The following is a 27,375-nucleotide window of genomic DNA, read 5'->3' on the forward strand; positions in this document are numbered from 1 at the left end:
TTCTTGCATAGACTGATGGTGCGCTGCATTTTGAGTACAATTTGCGATAAGGGTATAGTAGCATTGGGAAAGAAATTCAAAAGGGCAGCCAAAACAATTAAGGGAGCACGTTCCAGATGAGAAAAAGCTAAGGAGTTTATTTTTAATTTTTTTTTTTAAAAAAAAGATGACTAAGGGAGAGCATGGTTGAGGTTTACAAACATTATGAACCGAGTAGAGAAAAAACTTTTCCTCCCACTAGAATTTGAAAGGCTACAGATTCAGGACAACAAAAGGAAGTACTTCTTCACAGCATGCACAGATATTGCATGGAACTCACTGTCACATGACATGGAAGTGGCCAGTGGTTTAGATGGCTTTAAAAGGAAGAGCTAGAAAAATTCATCCATTTTGTTCTCACCTGTGGAGAAACGCCATTTTAGGCAGTGGTGGTGCTTCATTTGGCAGGGGTCAGTAAATCCCTCAGCCGGCTTTGTAGCCTTCCCCTCACTCCCCCCCCTCCCTTCCAGAGCCAAACCAACAACGCTAGGGGGGAAATCTCCTAGAGAGGCAGGAAGTGCCGTTGTTCCTTGCATGTGTTAGGCAGGAAGAGAAGCCAGATTTGAACTGGTGCTCGAGCGAGCATGTGGTGAGCAATGGAGGCTCCTGCCGGGGAGGCCCCCAGGCAGGCGGACTAAGTAAGTAATTCACAAGACAGGGCAAGTTTAGATCAGGGCCAGCAGGATGCGTTTATAATCAACTTTTCTTTGTTATGCTGTGTGCTGTGCTGTGCTAACCTTTTAAACGCAACTGTTTTTGTTTTGTTTTTCTTTTCCTATCGTTTTCTCTTTTTAAATAAATATATTTTTACTGTTTAAATGCTGGCAGTCAATCTCTGTACCACCTAGATCCCCAGACCGCTTGAGACCACGCTGTGTTGAGAAGGGGGCCCCGGGGAAGGGGGAAGGCATGCAGTTGGATAAGGTGCCAATCCTCCAGGGGTGCCCCAAAGAAGCGCTGAGGTCTCTGTGAAACCCAAGTGCAGGGTGGCGGAGGACCTTGAGGCCTGGCCTCACAGCTGGAGAGGGGGATTGGGAGTCCTGTTCCTCTCAATCTGAACCCCGGGACTGAGCAGGTGGTGGCAGCGCGCCCAAGGGGCAGGAGGAGAAATAGCTCCCTCCAGGAGTTGGCGACTCAATAGGGAGCTGACGGGACCGGGTCTGAAGGCAGAATCGGGCCGGTTCCGCCACACTTGGCGGCAGCGGTGGGATGAGAACAAACAGAGAACTTGATTGGCCAGGCATTTTTGGTTTTTGATACGTGCAAGCACCCAGAGGAAGCAACAGCGGTTTTGTTTTATTTTCGGGTCAACTGGAGTAGGGAAAGTTTAGCTAGTTAGGATGGAGCGTGCTAAGATGCGGGAAATCCTGAAGATGACAAAGCCACAGCTCCAGGAAGAGTGTGCAAAGCACAAGCTGGAGTGTGACAACATGACTGTAGTAGATATGAAAGACCTCCTTTTGGAGTATCATCAGCATGCAGGGGCACTTGCAAAAGTGGCCCACACCCAGTCAGAAGCAATCTTGCGGCTACAGTTGGAACTGGAGAGAATGCGTATCGAGGCGGACCGAGACTGCAGACGGGAGGAACGAGAGAGAGAGGAAAGACAAGCAGAGAGGGAGCTGAGACAAGCTGAGATCCGCAGAGAGGAGGAAAGAGAGAAAGCTGAGCTCCGCAGAGAGGAGGAAAGAGAGAGAGAGGAAAGACAAAGAGAGAGAGAGCTGAGACGAGCTGAGATCCGCAGACAGGAAGAAAGAGAGAAAGCTGAAATCCACAGACGGGAGCAGGAAGAGCAACGTCGCCATGAGCTTGAGGTGCTACGTCTGGAAGCTGAACTAAGCAGAACGATCAAAGTCACCCCCAAAGACTTTGCAGTGTACAATGAGGGAGAAGACCCCTCCACATACCTCTCCAACTTTGAGAGGGCAGCCAAACAGTGGGGGATTGCAGAGGAAGACTATATGTCTTACCTCTGTAGCAACCTGACTGGAGAACTCTCAGCCATCTATCACAGCATGCCTATGGAAGATGGGGGGATAACTTTTGCGGCCTATAAAGCCACTGTATTTAAAAGGTTTAAACGGGGGCCAGACCACTCCCGAAAGCAGTTCAGGGGTTTGGCTCCACAAGAAGGTAAATCCTATTCTGAATGTGGGGTAATGAAGGAACAAACAGTTCCAGTGTTATTGGGCCGGGATTTGTTGGTTGGCCAGTACTCTATCAATGCTGTAACCCGCAGCCAAACCCTCAGGGGGAAGTGGGAGGAGGAAGGCAACTTTAAGGAAGCCACCTCACCACCAACCAGGGAGGGGGAAATAGCCCAGGTTACTGAGGACGAAGAGAGGGCAGTCACCCAGGAGGGGGAGGACCAGCCTATCTCAAGCCCTGGAGTAGGGTGTTCCCAAGGGGAAGAGGGGTGTAGCTTTCCCCAAGTGCAGCAAGAGGCTGTCGATGTTCCTAGCAAGGAAAGGAACCTGTCTAGCATAAAGGATGTGCATGCTGAAGAGACCGAGGTGGAGAGTGGAGATTTCACAGGAGGTTCTGAGAGCAGCAAGGCTAATGTGGGCTCAGAGGAGCACATAGCTGAAGGCTTGGGGGGACGGGAGCGGTTCCAGAAGGGGGTCCGGAGCGGCCTTAGGTTGGAACCGGTTCACCAAGTAGCTGTGGATCAGGAGGTGGGATCGTCCGAGACGCTCTCAAAACAGGTCGTCTTGAAGCGAGGCAGACAGGAGTCCTGGGAAGCTGTGGGACCTTCCAGGCAGGAAGGGGGTCAGTTGGGTAGTGCTGAAAAACCAACCGAGGGGACTGAGCACCCAAGCCAAACCCTCAGGGGAAGGTGGGGGGAGGAAGGCAACTTTAGGGAAGCCACCTCACCACCAACCAGGGAGGGGGAGGACCAGCCTGTCTCAAGCCCTGCAGGCGGGTGTGCCCAATGGGAAGAGGGGTGCCAATTTCAACAAGGGCAGCAGGATGCTGTGGAGCGTTCCAGGCAGGAAGGAGCTCAGTTGGCTGACACTGAAAAACCAACTGAGGGGGCGGAGAACCCAGATCAAACTTTGGCTAAGTGTTCTGGAAACAGTGGGACTAGGGGTGGCTTGAAGGAACAGATGATAGGAAGTCTGAGGGAGCCAGAAATGTTCCTGTCTGAGGTTCAAAGTGACCCTAGGCTGGATCCACTGTGTGAGGTGGCAAGGGACCAGAAAGTGGAGTTCTCAGAAGTTGAGACAGGGGCTAGGGTGATGGATGTCCTGCCACTTCATACTGGTGAACGGAAAGTGGAATGGGGGGAACCCCATGTGATTGTGGATGACCTAGACGAGGCTACTTATGTGGTGGCTATGGAGAAGACGGGAAAGGCAGTTAAAGTGGTGCAGGTGAATATACCACAGCCATTCTCTGCGAGGTCCCTGGTGGTGCATATAGGTAGGAAGGAAGGAGACAAAAAGAAGCTGGGACAGCAATTGTTTGGAGCCCCAGAGGTGGTTTTCTGGGAGGACAGAGTGGACAGAGGGAACATTCCACCAATGAGGGATAAAGAAGCAACTTTGTGGGAACTGGGCAGTTTCCAACCTCAGATGTGGGGCCAGGAATTTGCTCCTTTGATGGGCCACTCACCCCAGCCACAGCAGCAACGGAGGGAGAGCACCAAACTCCAGAGGTGGTCCTGGGAGATGGAGGAGTACATCTTAAAGACTGGACATTCCTTCTGCATGCAGCAATGCAACGTTTTGTCCAGAAAGGACATGGACACCTAGGTTGTGGGACTTTGTGTATTATTGGAGAAATACCTGGATGTTTGTGTAATATTTTGGTTAATGGGTTTCTCCTTGTTTGATTGGATTCTGCTACGGGGTCACCTCTGTAGGAGGCAACCCCTCCGGCTCAGAATTTAAGGAGGGGGACGTGTGGAGAAACGCCATTTTAGGCAGTGGTGGTGCTTCATTTGGCAGGGGTCAGTAAATCCCTCAGCCGGCTTTGTAGCCTTCCCCTCACTCCCCCCCTCCCTTCCAGAGCCAAACCAACAACGCTAGGGGGAAAATCTCCTAGAGAGGCAGGAAGTGCCGTTGTTCCTTGCATGTGTTAGGCAGGAAGAGAAGCCAGATTTGAACTGGGGCTCGAGCAAGCATGTGGTGAGCAATGGAGGCTCCTGCCGGGGAGGCCCCCAGGCAGGCGGACTAAGTAAGTAATTCACAAGACAGGGCAAGTTTAGATCAGGGCCAGCAGGATGCGTTTATAATCAACTTTTCTTTGTTATGCTGTGTGCTGTGCTGTGCTAACCTTTTAAACGCAACTGTTTTTGTTTTGTTTTTCTTTTCCTATCGTTTTCTCTTTTTAAATAAATATATTTTTACTGTTTAAATGCTGGCAGTCAATCTCTGTACCACCTAGATCCCCAGACCGCTTGAGACCACGCTGTGTTGAGAAGGGGGCCCCGGGGAAGGGGGAAGGCATGCAGTTGGATAAGGTGCCAATCCTCCAGGGGTGCCCCAAAGAAGCGCTGAGGTCTCTGTGAAACCCAAGTGCAGGGTGGCAGAGGACCTTGAGGCCTGGCCTCACAGCTGGAGAGGGGGATTGGGAGTCCTGTTCCTCTCAATCTGAACCCCGGGACTGAGCAGGTGGTGGCAGCGCGCCCAAGGGGCAGGAGGAGAAATAGCTCCCTCCAGGAGTTGGCGACTCAATAGGGAGCTGACGGGACCGGGTCTGAAGGCAGAATCGGGCCGGTTCCGCCACATCACCCATAACCACTTCAGATTTGGTAACAACTTGTTCCTTCAGATCAAAGGTACAGCCATGGGCACCTGCATAGCTCCACAGTATGCTAACATCTTTATGGTTGACTTGGAGCAACACTTCCAGGACTCCCACCCACTCATATCTCTCTATACCTGCAATATATTGATTAATCAGTGTGCCTAGTCCTTCCTTCTGTGACCAAAATGGCTAAATGACACCTTTATGTTCAAAAGGCAGCACAGGGGAGGCTGCAGGGGCAGGCTTTGGGTTCCATGCCCTGTGTGAAGGAACAGATTCATAAGCCCCAGTTCCTTTGGGTCCCTGAGAGGCCAGAAAACTGTTGCCAAATCTCCACTTAGTGACACTGCCCCTTTCCCTTGCTTGGGGGGTGGGATTAAGAAAAACTGAATAACTGGTTGACAGATCGCACCGAAAGAGTGCTTGTGAATGGTTCCTCATCCTCTTGGAGTGCCTCAAGGATCTGTCCTGGGGCCTGTTTTGTTCAACATCTTTATAAATTATTTGGATGAAGGAATAAAGGGAATGCATATTATATTTGCAGATGATACTATATTGGCAGGGGTTGCAAATACAGTAGAAGACAGAAATAAGATCCAGGATAATCTTGACAGGCTGGAAAACTGGGCTGAAACAAATAAAATGAATTTTAACAGGGATAAATGTAAAGTTCTGCATTTAGGTAAGAAAAATCCCACGCATGGTTATATGATAGGGGAGACTTGTCTGGGCAGTTGTATGCATTAAAAGGATCTAGGGGTCTTAGTGGCCCATACGCTGAACATGAGTCAACAGTGTGATGTGGTGGCTAAAAAGGCAAATGCAATATGAATATTGGGCTGTATTAACAGAAGTATAGTGTCCAGATCATGTGAAGTGATGGTATTGCTTTACTGTGCTCTGGTAAGACCTCACCTGAAGTATTGTGTTCAGTTTTGGACGCCACATTTTAAGAATGATATAGACAAGCTGGAACGAGTCCAGAGGAGGGCAATGAAGATGGTGAGGGGTCTGGAGACCAAGTCCTATGAGGAAAGGTTGACAGAGCTGGGCATGTTTAGCATGGAGAAAAGGCGGCTGAGAGGTGATAAGATCATCATCATCTTCAAGTACTTGAAGGACTGTCGTATAGAGGATGGCACAGAATTATTTTCCGTGGCCCTAGAAGGTAGGACTAGAACCAATGGGTTGAAATTTAATCAAAAGCATTTCCAGCTCAACATTAGGAAGAACTTCCTAAAAGTTAGAGCAGTTCCTCAGTGGAACAGGCTTCCTCAGGAGGCGGTGTGCTCTCCATCTTTGGAGGTTTTTAAACAGAGGCTGGATAGCCATCTGACAGCAATGCGGATCCTGTGAATTTAGCGGGGGGGGGGGGGATTTCCTGCGTTGTGCAGGGGGTCGGACTAGATGAGCCTAGAGTTCCCTTCCAACTCTATGATTCTAACAGCTATCACAAGCAGTTCTGATAGCATCTCGGGCTAGATGGCAATGCATATCTAGCAATCTGGATCTGTGTTGCTGTTTACAGGATGTGCTTATCTGCTGCCCCTCTAAGGTTGCCAAGTCCAATTTAAGAAATATCTGGGGACTTTGGGGGTGGAGCCAGGAAACAATAGGGGTGGAGCCAAGATCAGGGCTGTGACAAGCATAATTGAATTCCAAAGGGAGTTCTAGCCATCACATTTAAAGGGATGGCACACCTTTTCAATGCCTTCCTTCCATAGGAAATAACGAAGGATAGGGGCACCTTCTTTTGGGGCTCATAGAATTGGACCCCTTAGTCCAATCATTTTGAAACTTGGGGGATATTTTGGGGAGAGGCACTACATGCTGTACTGAAAATTTGGTGCCTCTACTTCAAAAAACAGCCCCCCCCCCAAGCCCCAGATACATGCAGATCAATTCTCCATTATTTTCTATGGGAATAAATCTCCATAGGGAATAACAGAGTTCCCAGCAGACAATTTCCTCCCCGCCCCGCTTTCTGACGACCCTGAAGCGGGGGGAGGGCCTCCAAACCGGGGGATCCCCTGCCCCCATCTGGGGATTGGCAACCCTATGCCCCTCCCCATTACTGTGTTTCAGGTAACAAGACCAAATAGTTATTGTGTGGGTAAAGATGTCAGATAATGAATATTCAGAAGATAAGGAAATGTAATAAATAGATAAAAAGAATACACATGGTATGTTCAAGCATTCATGCTGATCAAGGATATAAAGAAAAAGTGAAAAGATACAATCCCCTTTCCTACACTCAGTACTTATCCTAAACAATGTTTAATTAGGACAGGCTAGCTTTACTTGAAATTTCAGTAGTTTTAAATTAAGTGTTACTGTAGTTGGGATTTCTTGCTTCACCACGATGGCAAGATGGAATCCCTGAGTAAAGGTTTAGGCCTTCAGGCTTTTGCCCAGTCAAAGAGAAGAGCAAGATGGAAGACAGTTTCTTTCAATGTCCTAGGAAATAATAATCTCCCCTTGGGAGAATCTGTCTCTCCCTAAAGGTTGTTTTGATCTTCCTGTAGCTCAGAAGAAGAGGACTGCCATTTGACTGTTTCCCTCTCTTCCCTTTGGGTGCGCAGTGTGAGATGATAAACTTCGGCCCCCTCTTTCCTGCCAGCTACAAGTTTGCAGCCCAGTTCCAACTCATAAACTGAATGGTTGAATTATTGAGGTGAATTCTAGGGTGGAGGACGTCTCTCAAAACCCGGCACAAAGGCCTTCTGGGGATTCAGCTGCTGTGAGAAACAGAATGCTGGGCTAGCTGCTCTTCTATTCTTATGATTTCTTAGAGTAAGGGAAAGCACCTAAGACCCTCTGAGGAGCAGTTGCTTAATCAGAGATTGGATGCCAGTACCAGGTCCTGGGCTGTGTTAACCAGAGGTGCCTCTTGAGTCCATGCAGAGTTCCTTTTTTACACTGCAAACAACAGCTTCTCCATGTCAGAGCTAATTCCATGCTGACTTTTGATCCACAACCATTGTGGAAGAGACAGCAGGACTTGCAAATTGATTCAAATACATAAGCAGAGCTTCCTTCGCCTGTGAGACTGTTCCTATTGTGGAGAAAGCCACGAGAGACTTCTCGTGGGACAGGAGTGGTCATTTTCTGTTCCTGAGACATTTAAGGATACATCAGGAGTTGCCCTGACCTGGACAGCCTAGGCAAGCCTGATCTCATCAGAAACTAAGCAGGGTTGACTTTGGCAAGCACTTGGATGGGAAACCTCCTTGGAATACCAGGAATTGGGAGGCAGGGGCAGGCTTTATTCAGCCACCTCCCTGAATGTCCTCCAGGCCCCCAGTAGGGGTCAGTCACCAGCAATCATTTCCCACAGATATTATTGCTCTGCTTTGTCAATATGTCCTTCGTATTTGTTGCACATTCCCAAGTATCTTTATCATATTTGGAGCATTTCCTTGAAAAATAGTCTGGTCTGTCCTCTGGTATGCCACACTGTCAACTCCCACAGAAAGTCTTCAGTCACATATAGATTCTTTAGGATATAACATGCCTTTAATCCTAGAACAGTGATCCAGATCCCATATTATAGTTGTTTTGGTTTGGGTCTACAGCTTCAGAGGTCAGATGACTGCATATCGCAGGGTAAATGCAATTAGCCTGCTTTATTTGAAGCATAATACTATGTCACTTTTTCTGTGACCCAAGAGCAATACCATCAACATGATTTCCAGGTACAGACACACACTTGCATATTTAAACATACAATTTTTAAAAGGGTGCCTCAGGAGTTGGGGTACATTTGCCCTGACTGGCAGAGTCCCCTCTCTTGAAGTTCTGGATTCAGTTTGAAGGTGCACAGATGAAATGTGAACGTTCATGGGGAAAGTCAGACAATGAAGAGAGCTGACAGGAAGGAAACTGATTCATTTGAAATGTGTTAGAAGAGAGTTTTGCAGATACTGTGGACCACCAAAAAGCAAATAAGCGGGTTCTAGACCAAATCAAGCCTGAACTCCCCTAGAAGCGAAAATGACTAAGCTGAGGCTGTGCTACTCTGGTCATATTATGAGAAGACAACGGTCACTGAAAAAGACAATAATGCTACAAAAAGCTGAAGGCAGCAGGAAAAGAGGGGCCCCTACCATGAGATGGATGGACTCAAGGAAGCCACAGCCCTCAATTTGTAAGACCTGAGCAAGGCTGTTTACAATAGGTTGTTTTGGAGGACATTAATTCATAGGCGCCCCTTAAGTCAGAAGTTTTTTATGGCACTTCACACACACACACACACACACACACACACACACACACACACACGGACACACATTCACATGGAATGCAAAGTCCCAGAGAACAAACCAGCAAGAAAAGGCAGAGGAAAATTAAGGAAACTGAGTCAGAACAAAGATATTTATATAGAAATATGCAGTATCTCAAATGTTTAAATTCCAACAAGGAGCTTTGCCCTTTCTCCATGAAGGAACCTCTTGGGCCCATGGAGTGCAGATGTGAAGGAAGAATTTTCTATGCTTCGCCACTGGTAGGGTTGCCAGCTCTGGGTTGGGGAATGCGTGGAGATTTTGGAGGTGAAGCCTGAGAATGGCAGGGTCTGGGGAGGGACTTCACTGGGGTATAATGCCAAAGTCCACCTTCCAGAATGGCCATTTTTTCCAGGCTAACTGATCTGTATTGAATGCAGAGCAATTTTTTTTAAACACACACACCAATATTTCATTGTTTATTTATAGGCTGTTTAGGAATGCAAGAAGGGATGCAAATATTTCAAATAAATCCTTAAAACCATCTGAAAACCCCCCCAGATAAGCCTCCTTTTCTGTTTGCCTGCTCCCTTGCTCTGCTAAACTTCAAATATCGGGGGGCAAGAGATGATCTCATTTGGATTTTGATGTTAAGCCCTGTGCACATGGATGGAGTAGGAGGCAGACAGGCCAGAGAATTTGCAAGGAAACGCAGATGTGCATTTTGCAGAGACCCTCTTCTAGGACCTTTGGAGACACCAGGTGGCTCAGAAAATCACCAGCTCATGAAGGCCAATGCTGGTCACATTTGCAAACAAACACACCTGTGAATGCAAGATTCTAGCACAAATACAATGTAAACCAGGCAGGGTACCACACCAGGGAGAACATCAGGCAGCTGTGCAGAGATGGTGTATTCACCACCTCTCATGTGTTTGCTGAATGTCCACTGTCTGTCTGGGTGTGTTGCTAAACAGATGCCAAAAGTTTCAGTTTAGATCAGGAGTGTGGGAGTTCACACAGATACTTTCTGCAGGAAGGTAATGACAGTTATTATCTCTTCAATAGCTTGTTGCTCTCCTCTGCCCCTGATATTGCATTTAAACACATACTCCTCTGCATCCTCTAATGCCTAGCACTACTGCAAAAATGGAAGGAAAAATACTATGTAAAAAAAAAATCGCCTGCAAAAATATTTGTGAAACTGCACAGAAACCAGGAGGTGCCTGAGCCCAGAGGGCAAGAACAACTACTTCTCATCAACTGGTATTCATGCTCTTTTTTGCCTTGTTTGTTAAAAAGGAAGCAGGATAAAATATATTATCTAACGTCCTTTTCTGCGAAGGGGGCTTGAATGGCACAGTCCTGCCCAAAGGTGCTCATTAAAACTGTCCCATTGATTACAAAAATAGTGTTAGGGATACATCAGCTGTTTTGATTCAGCCCTTTCTGAGTCTCCCTGTTTGTTTACTGAGCTGAAGATTAACCCTGCCCTTCTTTTGCTTGTTTGGTTTAAAAGGTGTATCAGAGATTCTCTCTAAAATATGGTACTTCCAGAATGTCTGGCCAGATAGGGAAGGGGGAGAGGGAAAGGGTTAAAAAAAGAGAAGAGAAAGAGGAATTTCAAAGGGAAATAAAAAGCAGTTGCAGATGACCCAGCAAATCCTGGCTACAACCCACCACCCACCCCCAGCCCTCTCCAGACACCACTCGAACTGCTGTGATGATAAATCCATCTGAGCCGGAGAGTTTAAGCCGGAAACCTTTCCAGTTTTGGTCCAGCTGTGTAGGATGAACGGGAAAAGAGCAGAATGAGAGTCAGCCTCCTAGGCAAAATTGCCAAGTGCTGGCTTTGGTTGGTTATTGGTTATCTGACCCATTGCTATATGAAAACCTGGAGTACAGGAAGTGGGGTGGGAGGGGATCCGGTGGAAGCCAGAATTATTACTCCACAAGTCTGCTTTTAGTGGCAGGATGTGTAAAGCTGTAAGAAACTCAGGACCTGCTAAATTCTAGTAAAGACAAGAGTGCCTCTGAACATGCACAGAATGCACCCCTCACACCCATTGCATTCTGGGACCTTAATTACAAAACGACTTAAATCCCACTAAGTCCCCAGACCTCCTCTCTCCAAAACAGTTCTATTATCAAGAAGCAACCCGAACAGCCTGCTTGGTGCTCATGAGATGACATTTTAAAAGTTTCAACTGTGGGTTTTTGTTTCCATACCCAACAAAACACCAAAAGTTCAAAAGAACCAGGAAGTCAGCTTTGGGTTTCTTGACACTTTAGAAGGGACTCCGTGGACATGCCCTCAAGCTGGATAAAGTTAGAATGTGCTGGAGGAGCCCTTTTAAAACAGGGGCTTTCTTTCCCCGGACCGCTCAAAACCCACTTATTTCTTCCTTCAACTGATGTCCGTCCTCCTCTAAGCTGGGGACTTAAATTGGTGCCTGTGCTCATGGCCAGCGTGCCTCTGAGCACGTGCAGGCTTCTCTTTTCCCGGTAACCGACCTCCGACATCCCCCCCCCCCCCCCCCGCTGGCGCCTGCCCCCTGGAAGCCTTAAGAGCCAGCATTTCCCTATCCTTTCCCAAAACCGAAACAAGATTTCCTGGGGGTCCGGCGTCCTGACAGTGGCACACAGCCCCATAGCTAAGCTGCACCACCCCAAATACCCCTTCCTAGGAGCCCTGGAGGGGGAATGAGCAGCGCCAGCCCCCTTGTGCGCGCTTACCTGGAGCAGTGCCGGCGAACCGTTACCAGAGCTGTGCTCTCTCCATTCCCAGCCTCTGGCAGAAGCGAGGGGGCTCGGAGAGGGGGGCCGAGCGAAGGACTCGCTTTCCAAAGGAGCCCCTTGAGTCGGGAGGGAGCTGCCAGTGGAAACTGCGGCTCACTTCCTTGCAGCTGGAAGCGCACAGTAAATAAAAGGGAGAGAGCAGGCTGCCTCTCTTTGGACTGCAAAGCCGCCGCCTCCCGCCGAGCAGGAAGCCGCCAGTGAGTGTGTGCGGGAGGAGAGAAGGCCTGCTGTGTTTCTCCGGGTTCTAGACTCCCGGGCCCAAAGCCAAAAAAGGCAAAGAGGAATACAGGTGGTGGTACTTTTGGAAACTGGCAATTTGAAAGAGCCCCCCAAAGATGGTTTTTCTGGGGTTTTGGTGTTTGTTTCAAGGGAACCGCAGTCCCTAGGAACGAGGGCAGTTTGCTCAAAAGTCCCTCTTTTCTCCTGAATTTCCCTAGAGGTTGGCACAGAGACCGGCTGGGAATGTTTGTATAGTCAGCAGAGATAACCCCCACCCCCTCATTTTGGCTTAACATCTCGCTCTAGGTGCCCCTGGGTTCAAGGAGTGGCGCTGGATCTCGTTCAACTAGGGTTGCCAGCCTCCAGGTGGGGCCTGGAGATCTTCCACTATTACAGCTGATCTCCAGCTAACAGAGATCAGCTCCCCTGGAGAAAATGGCTGCTTTGAAGGGTGGACTCTGTGGCATTGTATCATGCTGAGGCCCCTCCCCTCCCCAAACCACATCCTCTCCTAGATCCACCCCCAAATCTCCAGGTGTTTTCCAACACAGACCTGACAACCCTACATTCGACATTCAAGTCACACTACCACATCTGCTGCTGAGGGACGGCTGCCTATTATTTCTGTGACCAGGGACACTCTGCCCATGCTCAAAGGCACCCTGTTATGATTTCCTACCCTCCAAGACTGAGGTGGAGGAGAGCCAGTGTGGTGTACTGGTTAAAATGTAGGACTAGAATCTGGGTTTGAATCCCCACTTGTGTTGAGGAAGCTTGTTGTGCGACCCTGGGCCAGACAAATACTCTCAGTCTAACCCACCTCACAGGGTTGTCATGTATTCAATAAGTTCAGGAGAGGAGAAAGATGTAAGCCACTTTGCAGTAAATAAAGTAAAGGTTCTGGGGCCACACCCAAGTGCATTGTGGCCCAAGTGGTGTCCCAGCCCTACAGCCAAATTGCATCCTGCGTCCAAAAATGGGACCTTGCGGAGCATTGCATAGTAAATTTAGATCAACCCAGCAGGACAGAATGCCAGCCTTGTGGTCAGATCACTTCCCCCTGGAGACTGGTGGCAGAGGCTTTGCAAAAATTGGCCTTTCCTCCTGTTGCCGCCCTGAATGTCACAAACAACTCCCCAAACCCAGCCCCTCAGGACACCGCAGCTGGACCTCTTGCCCTGGAATGTTTTTCAAACCCTCATGTCCTTGAAAGCTGTGGTTTCTGGAAAGCTAGATGATAGAGCACAACTGCAGAAGGGTCAGCAGGAGGACTCTGGCACATCAGTGCCCCCTCTCGACCCCAATGCTAGGGTGGGATCATCTGTTCCCAAGAGCCTGATCAACAGATCTCCAGGTTTGGGACCATCAAACATTAGTTGCAAAATTGAGGGGGTGGGAACCTGTTGGTTAGCAAAACAGGCACTGTGTATTAAATAGGCTCAGGGGGTAAATGGGAAGCAGCCTATGCCCTGACTTCTCCAGCTAAGAGAATTCCCCTCGGAATTCTCCATGTGCTGTGGGCTTTGCAGAGAGAGATATTGATGGGTGCTGGGGTTCCGTTCCAAGCCAGTGCTTTTGAACGTGTGCAGAAGACACTTCCCTATAACCTTTCATGCCTCTGAAGTCAAGAACAGCGCTTCAGCAGTGCACCACTTTTTTTAGGCACTAAACTCTCCCAGAGCGGCATACAAGACTGGGAAAGAGATGGTCACCCAAAGGCACCCTGACCTGGGCCCCACAAAAGCCACATACTTCCTTTGCAGCTGAGGCACATTTTTGTTCTCTTGCTGCAGTTTGGCTGCTGCTGCTTTCCTGGGACTGGAGGGGGGGGAAGAGGGGGGAGCGCAGTGGCCAACCGCTCAGCTCAGCTGAAGTGGGGGAGTGGATGCAAGGGCAGCCAGAACCTGTTTTTTTCCCCAGCACAAATATCCGGATGGATGGATGATGGGAGAAATGCAAAAAATGTGACACATCAGCAGAGATGAGCCGGGCCAGGCCAAGACTGCAGCAAGGGCAGGTCCCCTCCAGGCACTTGGCAAGAAGTCAGGTCACTCAGCCAAAAGAACTCTCCAGCCACTGGCCAGAAGGTGACAGGGGAAATGAGGAGATTCTGGGCCCCTTATTTGTTGACAGGGGAAGGGATTGGATGGACTGAAGTCATGGATGCCTCCCACCAGGACAGCTCCCTTCTGGAGGGACAACTCTGTCTATAGCTGCAGAACAATGAAAGAGGTGACTGGCTGATCAGGGAGTTCTATTCATGTGGACTAGGAGAACAGGCATGTGTTATTAGGGGGTCATTTCTACAAGTGCTCAAGTCCCTAGTCTGGATGGGCAGTGGAGGGACCCTGATCTACCCTGAGCCATGATGGAAAATCTACAAGGTTCAAAGTTCAGAGGAACTCACTCTCAACTGGCCCTGATTTTAAGGGAGCGTTGGCTCCCTCCTCTCAACTGTGCGGCAACTGGAAAAAGTTCAGCTAAAACTCACATTCTTGCCTTCCCAGACCTGGATGGCCTCCAAAACCTGGTTAATTATTAAGTCAAAGTAAAGAGGCTTGAAGTACAGCAAAGGGGTGATGGAGACATGGATTGGCTGCACTTGCCAACTTGTGTTTATTGTATTATTTATTAAAAAACACTTTTATCCGTCCCGCCCTTCCATCCTCCGAGAAATGGACAGAGGATCCCTCAGGGCCAAAGCTGTGATTTTCTTAACCGCTGCCTGACCCACAGAATTAGCTGACACTGCACTAACCTGATGGTCTCCGTGGGGCACCAAATCCCATAGACAAAGGAGGGAGTTTCTGCGGGCTCAGGAAGGCAGAAATATATGACTTTGTGAATTGAGAAATGGGGAGGGGGGCGGGAATGCCCTGACCTGGATAGCCTAGGCAAGTCTGTTCTCATCAGATCTTGGAAGCTAAGCAGAGTCAACTCTGGCAAGTACTTGGATGGGGGAGCTCCTTGGAATACCAGCAGTCAAGAGGGCAGGGGCAGACTTTATTCAGCCACTTCTCTAAATATCCTCCAGGCCCCCAGTTGGGGTCAGTCACCAGTGGTTGCCATGGCTTCCAGGTGCAGGCACACGCACACACACACAATACACCCCCAACTAATACTTCCTATTATAATACTATCCTCATTTTCACTCAAAGTTACCTTATTTGCAAGTTTAATTGCTTTATGTAAAATTATTTTTCTTATTTTGTCATATTGCTTTTTGATTAAATAAAGTATGTTTTTAACTTAAAAAACCCAAAGAAATGGGGGGAAATGACTCCCCAAAATAAATCTTGAGGCACTGAATGTTGAGGATTGGTTACAGGCAAATCAAGAAGAGAAGGAGACAGAGGAGAAAACATGCACTTTCATAGCTCAGAATACTCTGGGGAGGGTGGGGTACACAGCCCATTTCCACCACAGAGAGAGGAGGAGACAAAAACACCTCCTTGCCCTGCACCCAAGAACACCTCACTGCTCAGGTCTGCAGCCAGGAGCCCCATTGAAGGCCCTGACCCATGGCATTGTGGAGCAATCGAGACATGGGACACAGCAGCAGGCATGCAGCATATAAGGAGCCAAAAACTTCCCAGAAAGCCACTCTCTTACAGTATGGAAAGGGCACCACCCACCTGCAATGCTCTAAGCTCCATGCTAGGAAAAGGATCACCTGCTGATTCTTGCAAATTATGCATGTGCCGTTGAGTCACAGCCGACATGATAGCCCCAGCAAGGGACTTTCGAGGCAGGTGAGAAGCAGAGGTGGGTTTGCCACTGTCTTCCTCTGCAGAGCCTTCCTTATCCAAGTTGTTATGTCTTGCAATTCAGTCGTGATGTTACAACACAGCGAACGCTACAGAGGCGACCAGTGGAAGTCCACTGGTCCCCGGATGTAGCTCGTTAATACGTCTGCCAATCAAGATCTGTGGCAGGAAGTTTAACTGGCCAGGATTGGACCTGGCCAGACGGAGGGTTGTTCTGGGGTATGTATATAATAGGGACCCAGCCCGCATGTCCTTCCCTTGTGATGTACTTGCCAATAAAGTATGTTGCCTTTAACACATCACTCAGTACATTACAGTGGCGACGAAGGTGGGATCCTAGCCAGATAACTCCCCAAGCAGGACTTCGCCGACCTGGCTGGAGACGAGGAAGACACGCAGTCTAGGGAGACTGAAGCACCCGCCGCCACCGCCGCCATGGCTAACCTGAGTGTGACGATGGGCCACCTTGCAGAGTTCAACCCTGCCAACCCCGATAGGTGGGAGACCTACGCGGAGTGGGTCAACTGCTATCTACGAGCGAACATGATCATGGACGACAGCTGTAAGAGAGATGTGCTCCTGAGTGTCTGCGGGGAGGCCACATTCAAGATCGCAAAGGGTCTCTCGGACCCCGCGAAAATCACGGAGAAAACGTACAAGTAGATAGTCAGACTCCTGACCAGGCACTTCTTGCCCCAGCCATCCTTCATCGCCCGCTGATTTCTCTTCCACAAGAGGGATCAAGGGGCGGGAGAGACGGCCACAGTCTACCTGGCCACCCTCCGCCAACTTGCGGAGAACTGCAGCTTCGACAAGCTGGATGAAGCCCTGAGGGATCGATTAGTCTGGGGCTTCCGAAATGAAAGATTGCAGCAAAAGCTCTTCGCAAAGGAGGAGCTCACCCTCCAACTTGCCTTCAACAAAGCCACAGCGTTCGAGAGAGCCACCAAAGCTTTCCACAACCCGTGAGCAGAAGCCGCCACCAAGAGGAGATGTTGCCGGGCAACCAGGAGGAGGAGGAGGCACACCAGCTCCGTCGCCAACCAGGAATGGGGCCGAGAGCGACCAATCGGCCACGAGCAACCGAGAGACCAGGCAACACCAAGTGCGCCAGCTGTGGGGATCCACACGAGCGACAGGACTTCCCCTATCGCAACGTAGACTGCAGGAACTGTGGAAGAGTGGGCCACATAGCGCGGGCTTGCCGGACCAAGGCCACCCGCAGACGCCAGTCCACGAACCACAACTCGACCGACGACTACTCGACCGCATTGACTAGCCTGCAGGTAATGAACTTGCCCCTCGACGCCCCCGATAAGGTCAAGGTGTCGGTCTGAATCGAGGGCGCTCCATGCCTAATGGAGCTGGATTCAGGCTCCTCCATCTCCATAATTTCGGAGGAGTCTCTAAGAAAACTTGGCCCCCGTGGCCGGCCCAGGCTGCGACGGGCTGATTTCATACTGCGGGACTTCCAAAAAAAAAACCCATACAGATTTTGGGTTGGGCCACTTAGGGTAGAGTTTAAGAACTTTAGAGGCAAACTGGACATACTCGTGGTCAAACATTACTGGAGCTGGCCTGGTTTCGACCGCTTTGTGTTCAGATAGTGGGGGTGCAGCAGCTGCGAACGCAAAATTTCAAGCATGTGTGCCAGGAATTTTTGGAAGTGTTTGATGGGTCTCTGGGTTGCTATAAAGGGCCTCTCATCACCTTACCCCTCGATCCCCACGTGAGACCGATAAGGCTGAAGGCCAGGCGAGTTCTGTTCGCTCTTAAGCCAAAAATTGAAGCGGAGCTAGACCGCCTCATGGCCCAGGGAGTGCTAGAACTGGTTTCCTACGCTGCATGGGAAACACCCATAGTCACTCCAGTGAAGCCTAATGGAGATGTGCGCATCTGCGCAGACTATAAGTGCACAATAAATAAGGCACTTCAGGACAATCCACACCCCTTCCTGGTGGTCAGCCATGTGCTGGCAGCACTAGTGGGCTCTAAGGTTTTTGGGAAACTGGACTTGGCCCAGGCGTACCAGCAACTCCCGGTGGACACCGAGACAGCAGAAGCCCAGACCATTGTGACCCACAGGGAGCTTTTTGGGTGCGGCGGTTTCAATTCGGGGTTAGTGTGGCTCCGGGGATTTTTCAGATCATAATGGGTTCTCTTCTCAAAGGGATCCCGGGGGTGCAAACGTTTTTTGACGATGTTTTGATCGCTGCCCCTGTTCAGCAACTGTCTGCGAGAGGTACTCCGCCGTTTCCAGGCGGCGGGACTTAAAGTAAAGCGGGAGAAGTGTTCCCTCGGGGTGTCGAGGGTAGAGTTCTTGGGGTTTGCAGTAGACGCTGCGGGCATCCACCCAACGGCCGACAAGACCAGGTCTATTGTCCACGCCCCGGCCCCCACGTGCAAGACGGAGTTACAAAGTTTCTTGGGATTATTAAATTTCTATCATTCATTTTTGCCCCACAAAGCGGCCATCGCAGAACCCCTTCATAGGCTCCTAGATAAAAATGCCCTGTGGGTCTGGGGAAAGAAGCAGGCTGCTGCTTTTCAGGCAGTCAAGGACCTACTAGTTTCCAATGAGGTGCTCCACCATTTTGACGAATCCTTACCAGTGATTCTGGCATGCGATGCTTCCCCGTACGGGGTGGGCGCCTGCTTAGCTTCTGAGGTGTGATGAGACTGGGCTAGACCATTCCACATCCCCCTGCAAATCAGACTGCTGCTGAAGACATCAGAACTGAGCAGCTCAAACTTTCTGTTGGCAACCCTAATGGAAGTGGGATAAGCAAAAGGACTCTGCAGGGGTCTGGCTCCAAGCACCTCCAGTGCTGCTGGCTCACATGCCTCAGCTCCCCCACTGGACTCCCCTCAAGGCATTCTGCTCTCCCTGCACTATGGGCTCCTAGTGAACCAGAACCAGAAACAAGCAACCAAAACAAAAAGCTTGTTCTAACTGGTCCCCAGTGCAGTCAAATCCCAGCTGACTTACAGCTACCTTGTAGGATTTCAAGGCAAGGATGTTGTTTTTTTGGCCATTTCCTGCCTCTGCGTAGCAACCCTGGACTTCCTTTGTGATCTCTCATCCAAGGATAACCACAGCCATTGCTGCTTAGCTTCTGACATCTGATAGGATCAGGCTAGTCTGGGTCATCCAGGCCAGAGTGGGCCTCTTCAAGTCCCTCTGGTTTTGTGCCACTGAAGGCCATCTCTGAGTAGTATTCATGCCTGGCAAGCACAGATCCCCTCAGCAGCATTCCCGCCCAAGGGACCACCCCACCCCAGGCTCCAGTTTGCATCTTGAATCCATCCACAGGAGCATGTACTTGGAGATGGGCCACCTCGGCAGCACTTGCATGACTAGCATCTGAGGCATGTGAGCTTGGCCTGGAGCAGTGTTCCCTCTAAGTGGAATGAGTGTGAGCTAACTCGCAGTTTGTTAGCCTCTGGCTTACACATTTTGTCTTAACTCAGGAAAAATGGCTCCAGAGGAAACTAGTTTATGCAGTAGCTCACAACTTTAATGCCAGCAGTAGCTCGCAAAGTAGATTTTCTTGCTTGCAAGACTCCACAGCTTAGAGAGAGCATTAGCCTGGAGGTCTTGAAAGCCTGGAGGAAGAAGAAACTGGCCACTATTCTTAATCAGAGGAATTCTGGTGTTGAATTTGGCCTCAGCAAACCATAGGGTTGCCAGGTGGGGGCAGGGGATCCCCCAGTTTGGAGGCCCTCCCCCCGCTTCAGGGTCATCAGAAAGCGGGGGAAGGGGAGGGAAATGTCTGCTGGGAACTCTTTTATTCCCTAGGGAGATTTATTCCCATAGAAAATAATGGAGAATTGATCCGCAGGTATCTGGGGCTCTGGGGGGGGGGCTGTTCTTTGAGATAGAGGCACCAAATTTTCAGTACGGCATCTAGTGCCTCTCCCCAAAATACCCCCCAAGTTTCAAAAAGATTGGACCAGGGGGTCCAATTCTATGAGCCCCAAAAGAAGGTGCCCCTATCCTTCATTATTTCCTATGGAAGGAAGGCCTTGAAAAGGGGTGCCGTCCCTTTAAATGTGATGGCCAGAACTCCCTTTGGAGTTCACTTATGCTTGTCGCAGCCTTGATCTTGGCTCCTAATGTATCCTGGCTCCACCCTCAAAGTCCCCAGATATTTCTTAAATTGGACTTGGCAACCCTAGCAAACTACCAAGTCAGGTCAGGACTTCATTTAATATCCAACCATACTGGACTCTCTTTTCAACGGTGTGCCCTCCACTTTGGAGTATAAGAACACAAGAACCTAAGAACATACGAGAAACCATGTTGGATCAGGCCAATGGCCCATCCAGTCCAACACTCTGTGTCACACAGTGGCCAAAATTTTTATATATACACACGCACTGTGGCTAATAGCCACTGATGGACCTGTGCTCCATATTTTTATCTAAACCCCTCTTGAAGGTGGCTATACTTGTGGCCGCCACCACCTCCTGTGGCAGTGAATTCCACATGTTAATCACCCTTTGGGTGAAAAAGTACTTCCTTTTATCCGTTTTAACCTGTCTGCTCAGCAATTTCATCGAATGCCCACGAGTTCTTGTATTGTGAGAAAGGGAGAAAAGTACTTCTTTCTCTACTTTCTCCATCCCATGCATTATCTTGTAAACCTCTATCATGTCACCCCGCAGTCGACATTTCTCCAAGCTAAAGAGCATTTTAACCTTTCTTCATAGGGAAAGTGTTCCAACCCTTTAATCATTCTAGTTGCCCTTCTCTGGACTTTCTCCAATGCTATAATATCCTTTTTGAGGTGCGGCGACCAGAACTGCACACAGTACTCCAAATGAGACCGCACCATCGATTTATACAGGGGCATTATGATACTGGCTGATTTGTTTTCAATTCCCTTCCTAATAATTCCCAGCATGGCGTTGGCCTTTTTATTGCAAACGCACACTGTTTGCAATAGAAGAGCCCTGCTGGATCAGACTGGCGGTCCATCTAGTTCAGTATGTCTCACACAGTGGCCAACTAGTTACTCTGGAGGGCCAAGAACAGGGCATAGAGACAGGCAAATCCCCTGACATAACCTCCTCTGGGATTCAGAGGTTTAGTGCCGCTGAATGTGGAGGTTCCCCTCAGCCACCATGGCTGGTAGCCACTGATAGACCCGTCCTCAATTAAAGGAGGAACATGAATAATAAAGAATGTGCTGTTGAGCATGTGCAGAGTGCGTCCTCCATGCCACAGCTGACTGCTACAACACTGAGGTTAAGGGTAAATGGATTCCAACAGAGTCTGACTCAACCCCAGCCCCAGAGAAGAGGTGAGAGAATGCCTCATGACGTTCTCCGCTTGAACACAGCCAGGCAAGAAAACCTCACAGCTAGAAGGTGGCAAATGCCCACAGGGAGTCCGTGCAAGGACCGTGGGGCCTACGTGGAACCTGCAGGAGACCAGAACTGAGCCGCTATACTTTTTTGTGCAAAACGGCGCCAGAGTCTCATGAAATACAGAAAAGGTTTTCATTTCTCTGGCTAACTCCCCTGCCCCACCCCTGATGGGAGGAAGAGGAAAATGGAACCCCTTCCACTTGTACTCACCTAGGGACTGGAGCCAAGCAACTCAGGGGTCCCCCAGGTTTCTGGGAGGCCGAGACGAAGCGCCTCCCCTGCAGAACCCCCTGTTTTGTCCTCTTGCTTGTGCGGGAGAAGCCAAGTTGGGTCTGGTTCCCATTACAGCTGCTGAGCAACAGGAAATGGTTTCCAGGGGGCTGGTGGGTCAGAGCCCCCCTTCCCCACATGCACAGCCAGCAAGATTGGGGGAGCAGACAGAGCACATCTATATCTTCCTTTCTTTCTACTAAAGCCATCTTAAATTCCTCAAGAGAGGGAGGGAAGGAGGGAAAATACCATCTGGAATCTGGAGCAGCAACTTCTGCCTGGAGCGGAGGGGAAGGAGCATGGTTCAGTTGTGTGTGTGTGTGGAAGTTCTAGAGTTGCCAAATCTGGGTCTAGAAATTCCTGAGTTTTTTTTTTTGGGGGGGGGGGATGGACCCAAGGGAAGGCAGCATTTGGGGAGGGACCTCAGCAGTCTACAATGCCATAGACTCCACCTTCCAAAATTGCCATTTTCTCCAGGGGAACTGATCCCTGTTGTTTGGAAATCAGTTCTAATTCTGGGAGATCTCCAGGCCGCACTTGGAGGCTGGCAACCCTGAACACAGAATGGAGTGAAGCCACTAGCTTCGGGAGGGGGTGGGCAAGATTTAAACCCTGGAGAATGGAAAGGGAAATGGCTGAATTACAAATTATTACAACACTTAGAACAAACAGCTCTCCAGGGCTCAACAGGGATATTGGTTTCTTATCTCACTACATAGACTAAATGTAGTCAATCCTTGCATCTGTATTCCTACCAAGCTATACATCCTCCTTATTTTAGTGTATTTTTAATTTGAAATAGCAGAATACTGCTTGTAATTGTAATGCAATGAATCAGAATGGTATTTTGGAATGCACTCCTCTGGTCTGGCAACAGAGGAGACAACACCCAACATCACAATGAAGGAAAAAAATACTATCAGTTACCTCCACACTTGAGACATGACAACAGGGTCATATAATCCCTGTTAATAGTCTGAGACTTTTATTTGCATGTTTTCTCCTGGAACTATATCTGAACTATAATGACCTTATGAAATTAGCTTGTTATTTCTGTTTGCATCTGTTAAAACATTTCATTATATTTTATGCTGATTTGCTGTTCAACCTCTGCCAAATATGTATATGGGCAGGCAAGCCTGATTCCATCCTGTTTGATGAAGTGTGCTTGCACACAAAAGCTCACAGCCTGAATAAAACCTTGTTGGTCTTAAACGTGCTACTGGACTCTTAACTTTGCAATATTTATTTCAACATGAGCTTTGGGAATGAAGTGAGCTGTGAGTGACTCACAAAAACGTGTTGGTCTCCAGGAGCACCTTCGAGACCCAAAAGATTTCCAGGTTATCAAGCTTTGGAGAGGCTGAGCTTCCTTCATCAAGTAGGAATGAAGATCTGAGTCCTTCTATCCCAGGCAGAAGGAGAGAGGGGTGTGGTAAAGAATACTTGTAAAGCAAAGGTGCTCACGCATACTGTAATCGGAGCAGTTCGAGCAGAGGAGAAACTCCGGGGGAAGACAATCTGCACCTGTAGTGAGAAAAGAATCCTATGTTCCTTGTTCAGCCCCGCCCCCCACACGAGGGGTGTCTATTGTTCTGAACTTGTGAATGAACTCCAGTTCCACCTTTATTTTATTGTACTTTTTAAAAACTGTTCCACTGCAGTGACAAAATCACACGGCGACACTTGCCATTGGCACCTTCCGAGAGAGCAGTGACCAAGGGAAGAGAGCATTTGCCTCACCAGCCTCGAGTGGACAGACTCATTCCAATGTGCTGCTGGCGCAACAGTGCGGCTTCTCCTGGGGGGGGCGGAGGTGCTTCTCAACTGCACTCAACGCAAAGTGGCTGAATATGTGCATTCCCTACAACAGCCCCGCAAGGGCTTCCGCTTGCCAGGCCCGGAAAAGAAGGACTCGGAACTGCTATGTACCTGTGAGCACACAGTCCCAAGGGGCCTGTGTTCTTGCCTTATCAGCGTCACATTTCTAACTGTAGCTGCAGGGGTTGGATCCCATCCACCGTAGTGTCTTCCAGTCATCCCCCCGCTTGCTGTCAGGGTCCACTTTGCAAGGGAGCCGAAGCGCCCCCCCCCCACCCCAAGTTCTCTGCCGGACCTGGCCTCTTGGCTACAGCCTCCTGCACCCCGTGATTCCAAGCACTGCAGCCGCTCAGCCGGCCGGGCGCATTCCAGCACTCAAGCATGGGAGCATTGGCGGCTCCCACGAATGGTAGAAATGCCATAGAGCCCTGTTGGGCCTCCAACAGCAATGCCTGGGGCTGCCGCTAGAGTGTACTACGCACGTGCGTTCAGACTCAATCTCTACCCGGATAGTAGCTCTGCTCCCGGCTTGGGTAGTTACTGGCCGGGCAGGCAGAGCCCAGCGTGGCCCGCGGTTGCCCCCTTGTGTATAAACGTGGCTACCGCACTCCCCACCAAGTTGGCGGGGATTTGACTGCACTGTTTGAGTTGTACTGCAGCGCCCCCTCCCGCGGAGCCCGGCCGCAATTCTCCACCCCTCGCAGAGTACCTCCCGCTCCTCCCTGATGAACACGTACACTCAGCTGAGGGGCTTTGCACTCCGGCGAGCGCCTCACATGAACCGGGCCGCCCGCAAACCTTGCAAAGTCCATGTTGTCTCAGTATTCTCCAGGCAGCTCAGTCCAGCGCCTCTCCTCCCGATCAGGGACAATCGGGAGATCACTGCAAGAGGATGCCCAGTTCTAAGGTATCCCCATAGGTCTAAGCCTCCCAAGCAACAGGGAAATTATTTTGAAGGGGGATTGTTAAGAAAGACAGTTAAGGAGCTCAGTGGTACTGCCAGCCTTTGCAGATTCGACCCTCTTGTGCTAGGGATGCCATGCCAGCCTTCAGTTGGGACCTGGGGATCCCCCAAAACTAATGGCTTATCTCCAGGTTACAGAGATCGTTCCCATTAGGGCTTTTTTTGTAGCAGGAGCTTCTTTGCATATGAGGCCACACCCTCCTGCTGCAGCCAATACTCCACGAGCTTACTAGGCTCTCAGTACAGGGCTTATTGCAAGCTCCAGGAAGATTGGCTATATCAGGGGTGGGTGGCTTAATATACAAAGGAGTTCCTGCTACAAAAAAAGCCCTGGAAAAAAAAACACGGATGCTTTGAAGAGTGGATTCTGATAGTATACCCTACTGAGGTCCCTGTCCTCTCCAGGCTCCACCCTCAAATCTCCCAGAATTCCCCAACCTGGATCTGGCAATCCTACCCACCCAAACAACCCAAATGTACCAGAATAGTCCAGCACCCTGTTTCACACAGTGGCAACCAGTTCCCTGTAAGTCCAACAAACAGAGAAGAGAGGCCACACCCCATGTTGCTTCCTGGTTGGTGATATAACATATGAAGCTGCCTTATACTGAATCAGACCCTCAGTCCATCGAAGTCAGTATTGTCTACTCAGACTGGCAGCGGCTCTCCAGGGTCTCAAGCTGAGGTTTTTCATGCCTATTTGCCTGGACCCTTTTTAGTTGGAGATGCCGGGGATTGAACCTGGGACCTTCTGCTTACCAAGCAGATGCTCTACCACAGAGCCACTGTCCCTCCCCTAATGGGAGGTAATGGTGATGATATTTCACAGGTTTGCTGATGCTGTAGACAGAGGTTCTCTTCAGGAACTGTAAGTTGTAGAACATTTATTCTACATGGCTCTTAAGTTAAGAAAATTTGGCCATCCCTGTCCCAGGAGAAAGCAGAGCTGGCCTACCTGACACAAGGACCGTTTTCGCACACAGCTTACCACGGGGTCATATTCCTGTTCTCTCTGCAGCGTCTGTCGGATTTCCCATTATCTGCTCTAAAGTTACAGGAAATGCTGCAGCTTTTGCGTAGCAAACGTAAACTGCTAAAACCCAGTTTACGTTTGCTACGCAAAAGCTGCGGCACTTCCTGTAACTCCGGCGCAGATAATGGGAAATCCGACGGACGCTGCGGAGAGAACAGGAACGTGACCGCGTTGTAAGCTGTGTGCGAAAACGGTCAAGCTTTCCTTTCAATAGCAAGCAGTGATGCTTGAGAAGACAAATTCTGCAGCTTTCCATGCTCTCAAAGCAACCCTGCCACAAAAAGAAGCCAGTCCCCTCTTGACACAACACAGATTTAATTCTACATTATGAAACTTTATTGCTGACATGCAGGAATAGTTGGATGTAATACAAAAATAGGTCTCTGTACAAATTCTCTTTGCAACTTTTTTTTTTTTTACAATAGGATCTTTGTCTCCGGTCTGTCATCTAACCTGCAATCCACCAAAACAAAACCCCATAGCTCACACTGATTTGCCATGCTGCTGCATGCCCCCCACTCCCCTATTCCAGTTTGCTTTTTATCACAATACCAAAGATGGGCAGAGTGCTCAGCTTTGCACAGTCCAAGAAGTATTGCTATCTTTTGAGGAATTGGGAAAGAGCAAGACAAAAATACAGCCAACTATATTAGGGAAGGAAAGAGTTAAATAGAGGATGAAGAAATGTAGGCTGTCCTGCCTGGGGGGAGAGGGTCCATGGGGGAAAGAGAGAACCTGGACTCAAATGACTGAGATTTCTCAACGGAAGGGGCTAAAGAGCCCATTCAAAGGCCTGGGAATTTGGCAGAGTCTTCCTAATTCCACGAAGATAGTTCCAGGAAGAGCAGCAAAGCCGGAGTGTAGCTTTTGGGGATATCAGCTTTTGAGAGTCAAAGCTCTGTTGGTCACATATCTGTGACTCCTGAAAGACACTCCGGAAATCTTCTTAGTTATTAAGGTGCTACTAGATTTGAATCCAGCTCTAGCTAATCCCACTAAAAGACGGGAGAACCAGTCTTGCAACCAGAGCTCCCCCACCCCTCGCCAGGAGTCACTGCCACCTGGCCCCCTCCTTGCTTGGGCAACACTGTCAGGACCAAGCCTTGTAAGGTCTTAGGTGAGTTCCAGAACTAGGAGCAGGAAGGTGTGTGTGTGGAGGGGGGGGCACTCCCTGTGGAGATACCGGCAAAACTCCTTTCTTAACAAGGGCTTAATACAAACTGGGTCTGTTTAATATCAGGCTCATGCCACGCATGATCCAGGTGGCAAAGTGTGCTAATATGCAGCTCGCTCTTGGGTGGGAAAATGGGTAACGCACTGCTGGGGGGGGCATCTTCTCCTGTGCTTTGGGAGGAGGTAATCCAGTACCCCAAGGGACAGTGACAGAAGCCAATGCAACCCATGAAGACCCCGGGGTCCTGGGCTAAGCAGGAAGAAGCAGGGCTTTGTTACCTGGGAGGTCAGGGCCAAGGCAGCCGCTGCTGCTTCTTTCCAAATATTCACCACTAGGACAAGGCTTTCATGTTCTTTGAACCTGGTTTCATCTAAAGCCGAATTTTTAAAAATGCAGAAAGCGCCTGATGCCTAATGTTTCCAAAGCAATGCAGCTGCAGCCCAATGTATGGGCTAATATGCTACTGGAGAGCTGGAGCCTCCCTGACTCAGCCCCCCAAGCCCAGTAAGAAAAGAGGTCACTCTGAGCGGGCACTGTGGCAAGGGTGGCAGCTTCGTCATGCAACACCTTAGGACCTGACAGGTTTTTATTATAAGGTCTCCAAGACTCAGCTTTTGGATTTCTTTCGGTTTCATGTAAGAAGAAAAACATTCCAGCATGCTGAAGCCATTCAGAACAGACGCAGGCAGTCACGGCACGGCTCAGACCTCTCCCACTGCCAACGTTTAATGCTGCGGAGTCTGGCCCCAGACAGCTCCTCACCAAGAACTCCCTCATCTGTCCGGGACCCTCCCTGCTTAGTTTCTAAGAGCTGACGGGATCAGGCTCGCCTGGGCCATCCAGGTTAGAGTGGAAGCCGGCAAGTCCCTCTAGTTTTATAACCACTACTTTGTTCCCCACTGGGTAGCGTAGCTGCTTTTGCTACTCTGTCCCTGCAGAGA

At 49.5% G+C, this 27,375-nt stretch overlaps 1 protein-coding gene across 4 annotated transcripts in view; it reads right to left on the reverse strand.

The window, feature by feature from the left end:
* The window catches only part of EVA1B (eva-1 homolog B), a 38,878-nt gene that overhangs the window by 10,498 nt on the left and 1,005 nt on the right, over positions 1-27,375 (reverse strand). The window contains exon 1 of one of the 4 annotated variants that reach the window (XM_060258605.1): positions 11,751-11,956. The exons of 2 other annotated variants lie outside the window; for them this stretch is intronic. The gene's annotated coding sequence lies outside the window, so the exon portion shown is untranslated. Of the gene's footprint in view, positions 1-11,750; positions 11,957-27,375 lie in introns of those variants that run through there. One more of the 4 variants, XM_060258603.1, reaches the window with a different exon arrangement.

Source organism: Heteronotia binoei, chromosome 17, assembly GCF_032191835.1.
Source record: "Heteronotia binoei isolate CCM8104 ecotype False Entrance Well chromosome 17, APGP_CSIRO_Hbin_v1, whole genome shotgun sequence".
In the NCBI taxonomy this organism is placed as follows: domain Eukaryota; kingdom Metazoa; phylum Chordata; class Lepidosauria; order Squamata; family Gekkonidae; genus Heteronotia; species Heteronotia binoei.